This window comes from Clinocottus analis, unplaced genomic scaffold (genome assembly GCF_023055335.1).
Source record: "Clinocottus analis isolate CAN_PGR_092001 unplaced genomic scaffold, fCliAna1.0.p SCAF_15, whole genome shotgun sequence".
Taxonomy (NCBI): domain Eukaryota; kingdom Metazoa; phylum Chordata; class Actinopteri; order Perciformes; family Cottidae; genus Clinocottus; species Clinocottus analis.
This window is the reverse complement of record NW_027175876.1, coordinates 17,578,304-17,595,803: the sequence shown is the minus strand read 5'-3', so window position 1 is coordinate 17,595,803 and position 17,500 is coordinate 17,578,304. Positions and strand designations below refer to the sequence as shown.

The following is a 17,500-nucleotide window of genomic DNA, read 5'->3' as shown; positions in this document are numbered from 1 at the left end:
TTCTAAAGATGGATATTTGCGTTTCTAATCCTCGTGGAGAATTAGGGAATGATGAAAGCTTCAGTCTTAGACATCAAGGTTTTTTTAGTTTCTTTTTGTTATTGTTGTGTTTTTGTGTCTCTGGGAACGGTTTGGGCTCTCCTCCACGCCGGAAATAAATATACCTTTGAAAGATTATCTGTGGACTTAGTAGTATTCTCCTCTAAAATTACTCTCTAACTCTCACGTCTCCAATTTTCTTTCATGAATTGAGGAAAATTCATTATTTCCAGCTGGATTTCCTCACATTTTGAGCCGACACAGGACTTCATTCTCACGATGTGTGAGAGGATGAACGGCCTCCCTCCCAGAACTTACGAGGTTCTGACGCGACGCGGCGCCGAGTTAAGCTCGACCTTCTCCGTCATCGAGGTAATCGCCTGCCTCTTGGCCGCCGGAGGAGGCGCGTGTACGCCGGACAGCCGGTGGATAACGGCGATATCAATGACAGACAGGCCGGCTGTTCCTCCAGGCTCCTTATCTCCGCCGCACCGGTGGGCTCCGTCTATGTACCCAATTCATCCGTCGCTATCAGCGCGCACACAGGTTCAGGGCCGGCATTCACACTCGTCTCAGAGGCCGAAAGCCGACGCCAGCTCGCCGCGAGGAGGGTGTCCAATCTGAAGTGTGACTTTAAAGCCTGAAAAGTAGGTTTTTTCTCCTCCCGTGGCCATTGTACTCCACAGAAACACAATCATTAGGATGGCTCCATCACACAGCAACAGCTGATTGCTGATGAGCCGCTCTGAAACTCTGGTGCAGGAAGAAAATGCTCCCTGATTACCGGATGAGCTGCACATGTTTTACAGACATTCACTGTCCCCAGAGGAAGATCCTCTTGCATGTGCTGGTTCCCTGACTCCAGGTCAAAGTTTTCTCCTGACGTGGAACAGGTTGAAATGGAGTTGCATTGGCGCAGCACATCCAGAGCTGCAGGCCTCTTTCTGGAGGGTTCCTGATATCAGGTCTGCGGTTAACACGAGCTTTCCAGATTTCAATGTTTTATTCTTCAAAATCCCCCACGAGGCCTCTGCATGTGTTCTGTCAGGTAGAACAAAGCGTTCGGATCCTCTCACATTGTCTCCGCCCTCACAGCCTTCTGCCGATTGCGTTCACGCTTCAAAAATGTAATAATTTAGATTCACAAAACGTTTAAACATCAGAATTGTTGGTTTGCCACAGAAGGTTTTTGTAGCAATAATCCAAATTCAAATGGAAAAATCTCATTGTTCTTTTGGTGAGGTGCTACTCTTCCTCCTGCTCCTCTTCCTGAACCCTGCAGACTTTGATGATATTTAAGAACTCTGCAATAGTTTGATGGTTTCCAGAAGGATCTGTGAGGTCATCAAGAACAAAGTGTGGATCAGACTTTCTGGACTTCTCTGGCTTCTGGCTTGAAGAGAGAGAGAGGAGCTCATGTTCACCAGTGATGGAACGGCCATTTGTCATGGATCAACACATTGGAGTTCTTCATTTAGTGGTGTTCCCCTTGAGCATTTCATCCAGCACCAACACTTTGGTTATGACCTCGTGCTCCAGCTGGAGGCCGCACGGCGACACCGAGCTGCACAGCTCCGTCACGCAGAGAGGAGCTGCTCCTTCACCTGGTCATCCTCTAGAGACCTGAAGATCTTGTCTCTTCAATGCACATCACTAACTCTTCTTTGTGGGAGCCTCTGTGCTTCCTCGCCTCCAGTTTCCATGGATGGTAGCTGTCTGGAAGCGCTTGTGCATGCTACGCTGGACCGTGGCTGTCTGGAACTTTTGGGCTTCACAAAATAACCTGAATCAAAGGGCCGTCGCCACCAGAGAATCGTCTCCGACCTCGCCACGCGTCTTCTTCCTCCTGCAGAGCCCCGGCCCTCTGCTCTGTCCACCGCTGCCCTGCATTGTTCCTCCGCCATTCACTAGCAGAATGAAGTCTGCTCTGCGGGCGCGGTGCCGCCGCCGCCGCCGCCGGGCGCAAACACCCTCATCGACCCGTGATCGTCCCCGCAGCGCCGCCGCCCTCACTTCTTCTCCACGGGACTTTCTGGGGTAAACATGCGATTCAATGCGCTATTGTTCCCCCCTGACCTTGGCGTCTAATTGTATTTCACGGACGCCTGACACACACAGGGTTCCTGGATCAATCTCACGGTGGATGATGCGTATCTTTAGAGCCCCATTAGCTCCGTGAAGACGACACCGGTGGCGTAGGCGATGCCGTGCTACGTCAGCGGGGAGGGTTGGGGTTGTGTGGGGTTTTTGTGCGTAACCGAATGGGGGAATCCACCCCTCTCTCTCTCTATCCCCCCCTCTCTCTCTCGCTCTCTCTCTCCAGCCCTCCTCTATGTAAATGCTGGCGTACAGGGGAGGGAGGGAGGTGGTGGGGACTGGAGGGTTGAGCCAGGAGGGAAGGGGTGTGCTGTTATAAGAAGCCTCAGAGGAGGCATGCGTTCAGTTGTTGGAAGCCTCAGGATACGAGCTGAGCGGCAGACTGTCCTGTGAGCAGCAGAAGGACTCTGACACTTCACCATCACGTCACTCGCACAGGTAAGGAAGTGCTCAAGTGTGACTTTCTCTTGCTTGTGTGTGTTCTCATGAGTGTGAGCGCAAAGAGGTGACGAGGAGAGGACTTGTTGTCAGCCGGTGATCCCGGGGGAACGGCGCTGTCGGGCAACCACTGCTGGGATTCTCCCTCTTTCATGCACCTTTTCCTTTTCCTGCTTCCAGTTGTCGGCTTCTGGCTTTTGTAATGTGTGATGCTGCTCTCAGGAGGCGCTCCGGTAAATAACCCTCCTCACCTGCAGTAATCTTTTTTTTCCATTACCCTGATTGTGTCCCTGCGGCTCTGAAAGGTTCCTCAGTCACGGTCTGCAGGACGCTCATCACACCTGCTTATTGCTTAATGAACAGCAGCGACGCTGCGCGCTCCGCGTTGGGCTGAGGTGATCCTGACTTTAACATTTAATACAAAAAAACATTCAAATTTTGCTCAAATGACACACACAAAGTTAATGTATAGTTTCAAAACGGTGGTTGACTGCCTCTCAGGGAGCAGATTATTTATGGTTCAGCCTGTTGATAAATAACAGTATCATATAATTTATATGTCACGTTAAATACATCACACAAAGGCTTTAAAGAAGATGTTGTATTCCACCTGAAGCAGCTCCAGTAAAAGAAAGCAGGAGAAGTGAAGCGGTTGAGCGTTTGTTATTATGCCGAGCGCATGATAATGATGATTTTAATGATAATGGTAATGAATGTGCATAATCTTTTCCATTATCAGTAAAGGCAGCGGAGGCGCAGACGGGAGAGAAAATGGGTGCTTAATGTGCCATTCACAGATAGATGACTTCACACGGGGGACCTGCCTCCAGGACACTTTACCCAACATGCACTGCACTTCAGGAGTGTCTGGCGTCTGCTTCACGTGGACTTTGGTGTTCATCTTGTGTCAAAATGGACCTCGGCCCAAAGTTATGATAATATCTGTATGCATCTACCAGAGAGGACAGAAACATGGGATGTGAAATAGTATTTCTGTAAATATATTTCTAAAATTGGTTTCCAAAGTACGTCATGATTTAATGTGCGATGAGCTCTTCCGTCCTGGTGGTCTGCAGCGCATGACGAGCGTTCTCTCTGCAATCAGCTCGTAAAAGCTTTCGGGGTTCAGCTCGTTATTCAGACCGGAGTCATCGTCCATCTCTTGTTCCGCAGCTGATCACAGGAGCATCTCCTGTGGAAAACCGGGCAAAGTCATCCAGATATTCCCCCCGCATCACGTCGCCTCTCCCATCGTGCACCAGCACTTTTAGCCCACTTTCTTCCTCCTCTTCCTCTTCCTCACCTTGGCAGAAGCTGGTCTGGCTGCGCAGGCTCGCCCTCCGGCTGCGTTGGTGCAGCTCAGCGGGTCGGCCATGACGCCGCGTCGTCAGGCCTCGTGGTGTTCACAAGCTTTTGTTTTCCAAAAGCGCGCGGCCGACTCCGCTTTGACCGTCACCGTGTTCACTTCATGAACTGTGTTCTCGGTGGTTTGGCTCGACGCCATGAAGCCCCTCCCCCTCCTTATCGCTCAGTATCAAATCATAGCAGTAAAAGATCTCTGCGCGCGGCGTCTCCAGAACCCCGCGAGCCAGATCATCAGCCAAATGGAAAGGCTCTCTGCTCGCAGCGAGCCGTCAGCGAGTCCCACTGCGCCGGGAGATGATCCTTCCACGGCCATAAAGACAGACTTCACGTGGACTAAATGAGATGAGTGTTGCTTTGAGTTCACCCCATGGAAGACTTTCTGCCCTCAGGTGCAGATGTGTTCCCAGAAACCCTGCCGACACCGAGACACTGAAACAATAGCAATGATATGCTCAGTTGATCTGATATGATGGCGCCTGCAAAGCAATATGAGCATCGGCAGCGTCTCGTCTCGGCTTAATGCGAGCGTGAGAGCGTTACCGCTGCGCGGGAGGCGAGGTGAGAAGGAGACGCACTTTATTACATTCCCAATCAATCTGCGCGCTCCGCGGTCTGCCGGAGCCGGAAGCTCCCGGAGCAACAAAACCAGGAAGTGGGATTCTCCCCGACGCCAGAACGTGTCTCTGCCGCGTGTAACGGCGGCGGCATCGCGACCTCGATGACCTCGATGACCTTCGCGTTTGAATTTGTCAATTCCGCTTTTTTGATCGCCGGGTCTCCGTGCAGCGGCGGGGCGGGTGGAGGGGGTCATGATGGAGGCGGGTGGAGGTGGTCATGATGGAAGCGAGTGGAGGGGGTCATGACGGAGGCGGGTGGAGGGGGTCATGACGGAGGCGGGTGGAGGGGGTCATGATGGAGGCGGCTGGCGGGGTCATGACGGAGGCGGGTGGGGGGGGTCATGACGGAGGCGGGTGGAGGGGTCATGACGAGGCGGGTGGAGGGGGTCATGACGGAGGCGGCTGGCGGGGTCATGACGGAGGCGGGCGGAGGGGGTCATGACGGAGGCGGGTGGCGGGGTCATGACGGAGGTGGGCGGAGGGGTCATGACGTAGGCGGATGGAGGGGTCATGACGGAGGCGGGTGGAGGGGGTCATGATGGAGGCGGGTGGAGGGGTCATGACGGAGGCGGATGGAGGGGTCATGACGGAGGTGGGCGGAGGGGGTCATGATGGAGGCGGGTGACGGGGGTCATGACGGAGGCGGGCGGAGGTGGTCATGACGGAGGCGGCTGGCGGGGTCGTGACGGAGGCGGGTGGCGGGGTCATGATGGAGGCGGGCGGAGGGGGTCATGACGGAGGCGGGTGGCGGAGGTCATGATGGAGGCGACTGGCGGGGTCATGACGGAGGCGGGTGGAGGGGGTCATGACGGAGGCGGGTGGAGGGGGTCATGACGGAGGCGGGTGGAGGGGGTCATGACGGAGGCGGGTGGCGGGGTCGTGACGGAGGCGGGTGGCGGGGGTCATGACGGAGGTGGGTGGAGGGGGTCATGACGGAGGCGGGTGGCGGGGGTCATGATGGAGGCGGGTGGGGGGGTCATGACGGAGGCGGGCGGAAGGGGTCATGACGGAGGCGGGCGGCGGGGTCATGATGGAGGCGGGCGGAGGGGGTCATGACGGAGGCGGCTGTTGGGGGTCATGATGGAGGCGGGTGGAGGGGTCATGATGGAGGCGGGTGGAGGGGTCATGATGGAGGCGGGTGTGGCGGACACGTCTCAACAGGATTAAGCGCATTCTCTCAGATGAGATGGTCCTCTGGACTTACCCTGTGAGAGGACGCTGTGTGTGTGTGTGTGTGTGTGTGTGTGTGTGTGTGTGTGTGTGTGTGTGTGTGTGTGTGTGTGTGTGTGCGTGTGTGTGTGTGTGTGTGTGTGCCTGTAAATCCTCCACAGACTGAACAGCGACTTGTTATCTGTGTTTGGACAGGACGGCGCCGGTCAAAGTGTTGGTTTTCTGTGCCACTCGTGTCGTTTTTCTCTGAGCTTCTTTGAGGATGTAAGTTTCGAGTTGAAGGGAAAATGGCGGCGGCGTCACGTCGGTGCAGATTGGTCGTGCACAGTGAAGTTAAAACTCGACACCCCTTTCAGATGCCACCTTGTTCCCCGTGTTCAGGGCAAAGAGAGCTTCGCTGTCGGCTGGAGATAATAAATGTTCCTTCAAAGGTTCCTGCCGGCAAACAGAGGCCGTGGACAGGAAGTAGATCCAGTGGCTCACTGATCTGTGGACGACAGGTCTGAAGCTTTGAGTTTGACGGTTTGGTCGTCGCCATCTTGTTTTTTGGGATTGACACGAGGGGGCGGAGCTAATTAAAAGCTGAATTAAACCCTTCTAGTTGATTGAAATGTTCCGAGGACATTTCACTGACGGTTAACAGGCCGTGAAAGGGTTGAAGTGGTAAGACCAGAACACGGACACCCGGACCAAACAACGCTGTGGTGGCAACCTGTCAATCACCTGGTAGCCCCGCCCCTAAAGCGTCCCCTGCTTTATGGTCTGCTTGACTCTAACAGACCATAAAGCAGTGAATGAACATCACGCTGTATTGAAGAAGACTAGAATCTGACATGAGGACCTTCATCAGTGATTCAGGCTCTTGAACTTGAATCTTTAGCTTTGGGAAGAGCAGAATCACCCAGAACCACCTGGGAGCGAGGCCAACGTGTTGCTGAGAGTCTCAGCAACATGTTGCTGAGAGTCTTAGCAACATGTTGCTGAGAGTCCCAGCAACATGTTGGCTCTTGTAACCATCACAGGTGCGTTTGAGTGGGAGTGTGTTTTATTCTTTATCTCTCTCAGCGGCTCTTCAACAGATCTTCCATGTTTCTGAACCATTTCGAAGCCAAACAGACATTAAAATCACAAACATTTGTATTTTCTGGTTTACTTTTGGTGCAGCTACTACAAGTGCGCTGCTTTTATTTCCGCTCTGAGGCGTCTGACAAGACAATGAACGTCTTCGCTCGCTGACCTCACACAGAAGAAGATGATGCATCGTTTCCTGGAGTCTTTCCTGTGTTAGACACATTGTAATGTGAGAGGAGATATCCTGCTAGAAACTAATGAAATAATTTCACTGGAACCTTCAGTTTCTCCTCAGGATGTAAAAACAGTTTCAGTCTGAATGTGTTTGCTGGAGTTTAAGTCGACACGTTTAACCCGTAGGAAACTGCAGAACCACGTCGTCTCCAGACCTTTTCCCTGTTTGAGTCGTCGTAGGAACCCCAAATTAATTCCAATACTTGTGTTTATTGTTTGTATTTGTTCAGCAAACCCTTGGGAAAAAAATGTATACCTGCAAAAAAATCTCTTTTGTAAGATATTTTGATGGTAACTATGAACATCCAGCATGATATGAGCCAGATTCCCAAAGAAAAAGCCTCCTGGAGCATCAATAAGACACCTTTATGGAAAGATTAGGACCTAAAGAATCAGAACCTGCAACAACAATCACAATAAAACAAAGACTTGTCCTGTTAGGAAGGAGCTTCAGTCATGAAACTGTGTTGAGCAGGAGGAGTTTCACACAGTTTCCAAAAGGTGAAACCTGCATCTAAACAGTGTGAAATAAAGAACAGTCTTCTGGTCCCTGCGGCCGTCACGCTGCTGCATCAGGTGGTGAGACGTCTTCTTCTTCCTCAGCACGGGAGGTGAACTCAGCATTTAAAGGTGACAACCAGCATGAACCCCACAGGTTGGGACAGTGTCGATGTTTTCTTTTGTATTCCAGCTCTCTATTAGAAGTGAGCGAGAAAAATCGAAAGTTATTTAAAAACCTGGACGAGGAAAACTGTCTTCAAGCGACAACAGATTACATTTTTCATTTGAGTAAACGAACCCTTTAAAATAATAGACTGTATTGATTTCACACGGGCGTCTGCAGAAATGTTGCAGACCCAGAGAGAAAACTATGAATGTTGAGCAGGACGAGGAGTCTTTGCCTGCGCTCACATACTAAACTGCTCTTCAGAGCCGTTATCTCACATGCACGCCTTTCAACAAGCGCTTTTAAGTGAGTGCGAGGCGATAAAACACTCCTCAGCTCATAACGAATTAATCAGGCAGCATTAATGGCCCTGCAAGAAGTAATAGGCAGAACAGGGATGTTAATCGTCCTCCTCCGTACGAAGTGACCACGTCTTGGCTCCGCCCCTCCGAGACCTGCGACCGCTGGAGAGGAACCTCAGCACGTCTCCGAAGATTACAGCAATCTAAAGAAAAGCCCGGATGCACAGACGTGGAGATGGATCTGCGTGGAGGACGAGAAGAGTGTGGAGGTAAGAACAGGAAGCAGCGAGTCCTTTGTGCTTCACCTGCATGCAGGTGACTAATGGATGAGATGGAGGCAGAGCTTTGTCAGAGACGAGCGCCTTTCTTCTCCCTCCCCCGTCTCACACTGATGACACCGAGCCCCCTCTCCACCCTCGTTGATAATACATATATATATATATATATATATATATATATATATATATATATATATATATATATATATATATATATATATAGTGCACTTTGCTTTGCAACTTTGTTCTCTTTGCACAAAGCCGCTCGCTTCCTTTCACTTGTTGGAACACAGTATTGTGTTGTGGAAGCGTCTGAATCTGATGTTTCATTAGATTAACATGAAAAACAACTGCTGGATAAGTGTTAAAGTTACAGAAGAATAGAATAAATAATATATATTTATATACTAACTGAGATTCAAACCACGGATCCTCTGAATGAAAAGAGGCCTGACGTCTGAATGTTTGCTCTTTAAGTTTCTAGTTTATTGTTGAAAGACCTTAAATTGGGGTTCATTATCTTCACCAATGCTGTAAACGTAGAGGAGTGTTGTGGTTGTGATGCTGTGGCTTCACCGGTCCGGCCCGCCTGAGGCCACAGTGGGCGGCTCGGCTCTTCCTGCATCTCGGGACAGAACGTTTGGTATTCTGGTCTTGTTCTCTTACGTTATCTTGTGTCGGTCAGTACGAGTGAGCGACAGCTCCTCAGATTAATGTGCAGATCAATGAGGTGCATTCATGGTCATTAGAACAAGTTTAACGCCCAATACTCCCACACGGGGCCACACGCGTCACGCCCACATGTCCACTATGAAGTGCTGCTGTCACAGTCGTCCATCTCACCTGAACGCCAGAAGAAACGATCCATCAGCAGCTCGAGCAGCAGCGGCTGCACATGATGAGACGTTCATATGGATATGATGCGCACAATGAGGCAGTGATCAATCACACTGATGGCAAAATGAAATGCACGGTGACATCGCTCGGTTATGCGAATACATTTGGAATCAAATTATAATTCTCATTGCAGGGACGAGCAGAAGGATGACGTCAGAGTTATTAAGTGTAATGTACATTCGATTTTCAAACTCAAAACTGCTTCAAAGTTATGAAAAATACAATCCATAAGTGAAAACCTTCTTAAATCAGTGCTGTAAGCCACTTAAAGGACCAGTGTGGAGGAAAAGAGGGATGTATCTGCAGAAATGGAGTAAATTAATAATAACAAGTATGTTTCTTGGCCAGCCACTCCAGATATTTTTATTTATTTCAGGCTCTCAACAACAAAAGCAGAATGAATGCATGAGCCCGGCGGTCCTTTAATGAATGCTCTGATTGCTTCCTGCGTGATTGAAAGGGGAGAAAACATTTTCAGGGTCTTAGTTAACTCTAATGGAAGCATAAAGGAGTGTTTGTTTTGGAAAGAACTGGGTAAAAGCATTCATTTGTGCAAGATGGAAAGACTAATCTAAGAGTAGAGGCACATCGGGCGCTTCGTTATGCTCCATTTTCTTTTGGCTTTCATGCCAGCCTTCATTCTAAAGGGCGAGGTTGTTTGTGATGGTGAATGATGAAAATATATTTTTAAACGCAGCTCTTTTCCAGGCTGCTGGACGGATTGTGCTGCAGTACAGACCTGGCGGAGGGGGAAGCCGGGCGCCGCCCCTCCAGCGTCTGTTCAGCACCCAGGAAACGGCTCTGTCACATGGATTATGCAAATGTGTGAAAAGTTAAGAATGGCTGAAATAAGATGCATATTTAAAAGGGAGGGGTGGCGAAAATAGACTAGTGGCAACATCAAGAGATCTGTGTCGTTACAGGAAGAGAGCAGAGAGGAGGGTGCAGGTTCACGGCTCAAAGAGTCACAGATGTGAAGGCCACAGATTCAATTTCAACTTATTGAGATTACAGCGGAATGAGACGCTTTCTGGCGCCTGCTGCCTGCAGCCGCCGGCACCGCCATCCAACGCACGCCAAGTATGACAACCACGACACGAGGGCACCAAATAAATGACTCTTATTGACTGGAGAGGTTATGTTTTATACTTTCAGACGTCAGATCACCGTGTCTGGACTTCAAGGTGTGTAAAGCCAGATTGAGAGCGCTGCTCTGGCCTCTCAGCGGCTTCCAGCTTACTGTGCTAACAGCGCTAACTACAGACAGCGCTAACGAACCAGCACGCTAACATGCAGCTGTTCAGCAAGTCATTATGATTGTTATGATTACGATGAAGTCATTATCATTATATCACAGCAGAAGCACCAGCGCTGCTGTTTGGCGACATCTTATTGTTTTCTTTGCTTTGTTAGTTGTTCACCACTTCACAGAAGATACTGCATTATGATGATGAATTACAGTCGTCTGCTTTATAGTTATTTAACGGTGTTAACTGGTAATTTACATACAAGGGCTGAATATTTAACTGTATGTTACAGTTATTGTGAAATAATGCAAGATACTGTTTAAAATCACTGTAAATGTACAGCAATTCATTAGTCTATGTACCTATTTACATATCCATCATCTATCTATCTATCTATCTATCTATCTATCTATCTATCTATCTATCTATCTATCTATCTATCTATCTTTCTACTTCATGACAGTCCATCAGTAGTTGGGAGGTTTCCTTCCCTGGAGGAGAGGTCTGGTCATGGACATGTTGTCTAACAGAACCCTGAAGGTCTGCAGGTCTGCAGGTGTGAGATGTTCAGAGCAGACAGGTGGACTGAGTCCTCCAGCCTTCTTTACAATGACGCCTGCAGTTTTTAAGAACTACACTGAGCTTGACTTATTTCTAAAGTTCATGACAAGAGAACACAATGTCCTGTGGCCTTGGCTGCTCCTCAGTGAGCACAAACCCCTCAGTCACAGGGGATCTCCAGCCTTTTAGTATTGCACTCCAATACAGTTGAAGTTTGTCAAATGGAAGCAGCAGAGGTTGAGATGCATTGACTGTTCGTCCTGGAGGCGTGTCCAGCTTCAACAACACTTAATCCTGACATCATGCACCTGAATATCTTCATTTATTACATGAGATCTTCAGTGCTCTTATATCCAAACCCACATCTCCCTCATCAAGCCAACCTGGGAACTCACAAGCGGCCATTTTGAAATGTCATCGCATGGTAAACTATGGTTAAAAAAAACAATGTTAATTACGGTCCTGTTGCATTGATGTGGGTCCAGTGTGTGTGCTGGCTCACTGGGATGGCTGTGACACCCTCAGTAGAAAAGGACCATACCACCTGTTCACCTGCTGTAGGAGCGACATAGCGCTAATCATCACGAGCTAACCGTGAACGTAAGAGGAGTGTCCCTGTAGGAGGGACAAACGGTGATGTGATTATATAGGAAACTAGAAAATTTCGCAAGAAATTTTGAAAGTGTGGCTACTACTGCCGTAAGACGTCGCAATATATAGCTTTTGTTTCTGACGCCCGTCTCTCCTCCAAAGCACTTGAGTTGGTTTGTGTGTTAAACTGATTGGCTGATATGAAGCACCTGTGTGCTGCCGTCGTCATGGTGACCAAGTGAGCGCCAGCAGACTGATTAGAGGCAGACTGGACTGTGGACTTAAGGAAATAAACTACTGAACGTCCTGAACACACACAAACGTATATGAAATATCATATGACCTTATTAATGATCAGTGTTGACAACTACACAATATAAAACACACGTAAACGTCTTTGTGTGTGTCTGTGTGTGTGTGTATGTGTCTGTTTGTGTGTGTGTGTTTGTGTGTCTGTTTGTGTGTGTGTGTGTTTGTTTGTTTGTGTATGTGTTTGTTTGTTTGTGTGTGTGTCTGTGTGTCTGTGTGTGTGAGACAAACAGACAGAGAGACAGAAGTCATCTGTGTTGTGTGTGCGTGTGTAAGTGTCTGTGTGTCTGTTAAACTGCCCTAACGAGAACACCTGTGGGTCGTTAGATCAAAGGTTGCCATGGTGATGACTTCAAAGGGACTTCCTTACGCTGAGCTTAATAGACCTAAATACTGTGGAACTCCTTTCAAACTATTTTAAAAAAATGGTACTTTAAAAGCCACTATTGCTTCGATATCGCATATTGAGCGTTAGGAAGACCTGATGAACAGATACTGTGACTGGCGAGTCTGTACGATAAAACATGTGTCTGTACGGGCGATTTACAAATCAGGTACGAGCTTCAGGGGAGACGTGGCTTTGGAGGGAGATTTAACATGGCGGCGGATGGCAGAGCGAGGTGGACTTTCTCTCACATTCAGTCCGATTTCAAGACGTCTGAGTCCGTTGGATTCCTATCGACCGCAGTTTATGACAGAAGACAAGATTTCCAACGTTTCTATCCAACAATGGTGTATGAAGAGTGAACATTGTGGGAGTAAAGACAAAATACGTTTTATTTTTTTAACAGTTTCTGTCGCTTCTTCTCACTCTGTTAATTGGCGCGCCACCCTCTACGAACGTTTCGTGAAATTTTTTTTATGTTTTTTGCATTTTTCGGGAAAACGTACGGGCGAATCTCTTAGAAAAGTCATACCTCACGATTCCCGCGCAAACCGCACGTTTCGATGTATTTTTTACGCATGTGCTGGCAACGCTCTGGGAGGAGTAGTGGTTTGACTATAAGAAGAATAATAATAACTAGAAAATTTCGCAAGAAATTTTGAAAGTGTGGCTACTACTGCCGTAAGACGTCGCAATATATAGCTTTTGTTTCTGACGCCCGTCTCTCCTCCAAAGCACTTGAGTTGGTTTGTGTGTTAAACTGATTGGCTGATATGAAGCACCTGTGTGCTGCCGTCGTCATGGTGACCAAGTGAGCGCCAGCAGACTGATTAGAGGCAGACTGGACTGTGGACTTAAGGAAATAAACTACTGAACGTCCTGAACACACACAAACGTATATGAAATATCATATGACCTTATTAATGATCACAGTGTTGACAACTACACAATATAAAACACACGTAAACGTCTTTGTGTGTGTATGTATGTGTGTCTGTGTATGTGTGTCTGTGTGTGTGAGACAAACAGACAGAGAGACAGAAGTCATCTGTGTTGTGTGTGTGTGTGTATGTGTTTGTTTGTTTGTGTGTGTGTATGTGTTTGTTTGTTTGTTTGTGTGTGTGTATGTGTGTCTGTGTGTGTGTGAGACAAACAGACAGAGAGACAGAAGTCATCTGTGTTGTGTGTGTGTGTGTATGTGTTTGTTTGTTTGTGTGTGTGTATGTGTTTGTTTGTTTGTGTGTGTGTATGTGTGTCTGTGTGTGTGTGAGACAAACAGACAGAGAGACAGAAGTCATCTGTGTTGTGTGTGCGTGTGTAAGTGTCTGCGTGTCTGTTAAACTGCCCTAACGAGAACACCTGTGGGTCGCTAGATCAAAGGTTGCCATGGTGATGACTTCAAAGGGACTTCCTTACGCTGAGCTTAATAGACCTAAATACTGTGGAACTCCTTTCAAACTATTTTAAAAAAAATGGTACTTTAAAAGCTCCTATTGCTTCGATATCGCATATTGAGCGTTAGGAAGACCTGATGAACAGATGCTGTGACTGGCGAGTCTGTACGATAAAACATGTGTCTGTACGGGCGATTTACAAATCAGGTACGAGCTTCAGGGGAGACGTGGCTTTGGAGGGAGATTTAACATGGCGGCGGATGGCAGAGCGAGGTGGACTTGCTCTCACATTCAGTCCGATTTCAAGACGTCTGAGTCTCTTGGATTCCTATCGACCGCAGTTTATGACAGAAGACAAGATTTCCAACGTTTCTATCCAACAATGGTGTATGAAGAGTGAACATTGTGCGAGTAAAGACAAAATACGTTTTATTTTTTTAGCAGTTTCTGTCGCTTCTTCTCACTCTGTTAATTGGTGCGCCACCCTCTACGAACATTTCGTGAAATTTTTTTGACAGTTTTTGACGTTTTTTGCATTTTTCAGGAAAACGGCCGGGCGAATCTCTTAGAAAAGTCATACCTCACGATTCCCGCGCAAACCGCACGTTTCGATGTATTTTTTACGCATGTGCTGGCAACGCTCTGGGAGGAGTAGTGGTTTGACTATAAGAAGAATAATAATAATAAGCCCGCAGGAGAACATGAAGTGTGCTTGCAGCATGGGGTCTATGACCCCATGCGGCTGAAGCCACACTTAATAATAAGCCCGCAGGAGAACATGAAGTGTGCTTCCAGCATGGGGTCTATGACCCCATGCGGCTGAAGCCACACTTAATAAACACGGAGCATGTGCAGTCAGCCTGAACCCATCTGGTGTCCATGACTGGAGCAACACGAGTCATTGCATCCAGCGACACACACTTCACACATCGCAGAGCCACGACAATGGAGCTCACTGACACTTACCGCCCTCGTCAGAAGAGAAGCAGACGGCTGGCAGTAAATCACTCTGCCATCCATCGACAGCCAGATGCTGCTGCAGGAAACCACAGACCTGAGTGAACTGAGTGAATGAATGAACTACTGAGGAAGATCTGTAAAAATCACTTGGATCGGATTAATTGCTTCGACACAGCTGTAAAGAAAAGTTAGAAAGTTTTGCCTTGAGAACACAGAAAATACTGAAAAGGTCTCGAGTAAAATGAAGTAAAAAGCTTCAGATGATGCTTCACCTCAAAGGATTCATGTTTTAACTCAGATTATTCATGTTTTAACTCATAGGATTCATGTTTTAACTCATAGGATTCATGTTTTAACTCAGAGGATTCATGTTTTAACTTAAAGGATTCATGTTTTAACTTAAAGGATTCATGTTTTAACTCAGATTATTCATGTTTTAACTCAAATGATTCATGTTTTAACTCAGAGGATTCATGTTTTAACTCAAAGGATTCATGTTTTAACTCAAAGGATTCATGTTTTAACTCAAAGGATTCATGTTTTAACTCAAAGGATTCATGTTTTAACTCAAATTATTCATGTTTTAACTCAGAGGATTCATGTTTGAACTCAGAGGATTCATGTTTGAACTCATAGGATTCATGTTTTAACTCAAAGGATTCATGTTTTAACTCATAGGATTCATGTTTTAACTGAAAGGATTCATGTTTTAACTCAGAGGATTCATGTTTTAACTCAGAGGATTCATGTTTTAACTCAGAGGATTCATGTTTTAACTCAAATTATTCATGTTTTAACTCATAGGATTCATGTTTTAACTCAGAGGATTCATGTTTTAACTCAAAGGATTCATGTTTTAACTCATAGGATTCATGTTTTAACTCAAAGGATTCATGTTTTAACTCAAAGGATTCATGTTTTAACTCAAATTATTCATGTTTTAACTCAAATTATTCATGTTTGAACTCATAGGATTCATGTTTTAACTCAGAGGATTCATGTTTTAACTCAAAGGATTCATGTTTTAACTCAAATTATTCATGTTTTAACTCAAATTATTCATGTTTGAACTCATAGGATTCATGTTTTAACTCAGAGGATTCATGTTTTAACTCAAAGGATTCATGTTTTAACTCAAATTATTCATGTTTTAACTCAGAGGATTCATGTTTTAACTCAAAGGATTCATGTTTTAACTCAGAGGATTCATACTTTCCCCAACTTGTATAACAAAACACAAAAAGCCCAAATCCCATCATTCTAATATGAGCCTCTGAATGTGCGGAGGACAACAAACGGACGTCTTTTGTCTTGTTGTAAAGGACCTTTCACTAGTTGTGTAGACACACGGTAGCATATTATTAATGTGTGACATCTTTGTGATGCGAGTCCAGGGCCGACGCCGTCGCTCACGCTGCTGCTTCACTCATTTGTTCAGCTCACTTAGTGAGGGCCGCTTCAGGGAGAGCATACCGGATGGGCTGAGTCAGCGGGCGAGGAGATGATCACGGCACACAACGTCTCTGCAAGGCAAACAAACCGGTCGCTGCAACGATCTCCCATGAAGACGGGTCTATATTTCTAGATGAGGTCACACGCGACCCGTTCCACGCTGTTGACTGAGCGCCGGCGTGCGACAGTGAAGCCTTCGCGGTGCGCTCGCTTTGACCAATGTACTTATTTTCACATCAGAGAAGTCATTGATGCGACGCCCGCTCTGATTTGATGCCATGGACCTGAGGCCTCTTCAGGGGACGGACTCACCAGCTGGGACCGCGACCACGAGTCCCTGTCCCCACCCTGTGGACACGAGTCCCTGTCCCCCTCCTGTGGTCACGAGTCCCTGTCACTAGTGGATATGAGTCCCTGTCCCCATCCTGTGGATACGAGTCCCTGTTTTCATTAAACCTGTGGACACGAGTCCCTGTTTTCATTAAACCTGTGGACACGAGTCCCTGTCCCCATTAAGCCCATGGACATGAGTCCCTGTCCCCATCCTGTGGTCACGAGTCCCTGTCCTCATTAAACCTGTGGACACGAGTCCCTGTCCCCATCCTGTGGACACGAGTCCTTGTCCCAGAAGTTTTTGTAAAGTTTCCAACTGGAATGAATTGAGAGGGTTCTACCATGAACTCAACAAAAAGTGTTGTACTGAGAACCATCTGAGCAATGGTTCCACAGACCCGTCTGTGGTGTATTGGTTCCGCAGACCCGTCTGTGGTGCAATGGTTCTACAGACAGAACCCTCTCTGGAGGTTTATTCCCTGAAGTTTTCACTCTTTTTCGGGTGCTAACAAAGCAGAACACAGAGGACCGTCTGTACTGCGAGGATCCAACCACAGGGTTCCACCAAGAACTCCAATACAATCCATCGTAGTTTTCTTAAAGGAATTTGACTTACATATTTACTTACATATTTACTTACATATTTCCCTACCTGTTGATCAGCAGTGTGACACCATTCATTAAAAAATAAGGCACATGCTCATGAGAAAAACTCTGCAGGCGCCTTGATCACCTCACAAAGGGCTAGAACACGTAGCGTCCTGGTCGCCGGTGCGCTCATCAACATGCAGCTGGTGTTTCTGCTGAGGCAGCAGTCTGTGGGCAGAAGCAATCTGTTATGTCCTGAGTGGCTGCTGATTCCTTGTTATCTCTGTGTTACGGGACGGCGGTGTGGTGAGTGACAGGATAGATGGGGTCAGGGAGTGGAGGTCAAGCGCCGCCCACCGTGCACCTGGCTCGCCGCGCTGCAGCCGCCGCACCAGGCGGCGGCTGGTGATGCGGGTTGTGACCCGCCGGGTGCAGATCTGCTCATTTCTGCTGTCTGCTTTCCAGCAGCGCTGCAGCGTGTGGCGGCTCGCTTCCTGCCCACAGG

The 17,500-nt window shown here is 47.6% G+C and overlaps 1 protein-coding gene across 1 annotated transcript in view; it reads left to right on the top strand.

Moving 5' to 3' along the window:
* Positions 1–2,492: 2,492 nt before the first annotated feature.
* Positions 2,493–17,500, top strand: part of LOC137785643 (prepronociceptin-like) — a 23,314-nt gene continuing 8,306 nt past the window's right edge. Inside the window, exon 1 of the mRNA XM_068577071.1 lies at positions 2,493–2,574. The gene's annotated coding sequence lies outside the window, so the exon portion shown is untranslated. The remainder of the gene's footprint in view (positions 2,575–17,500) is intronic.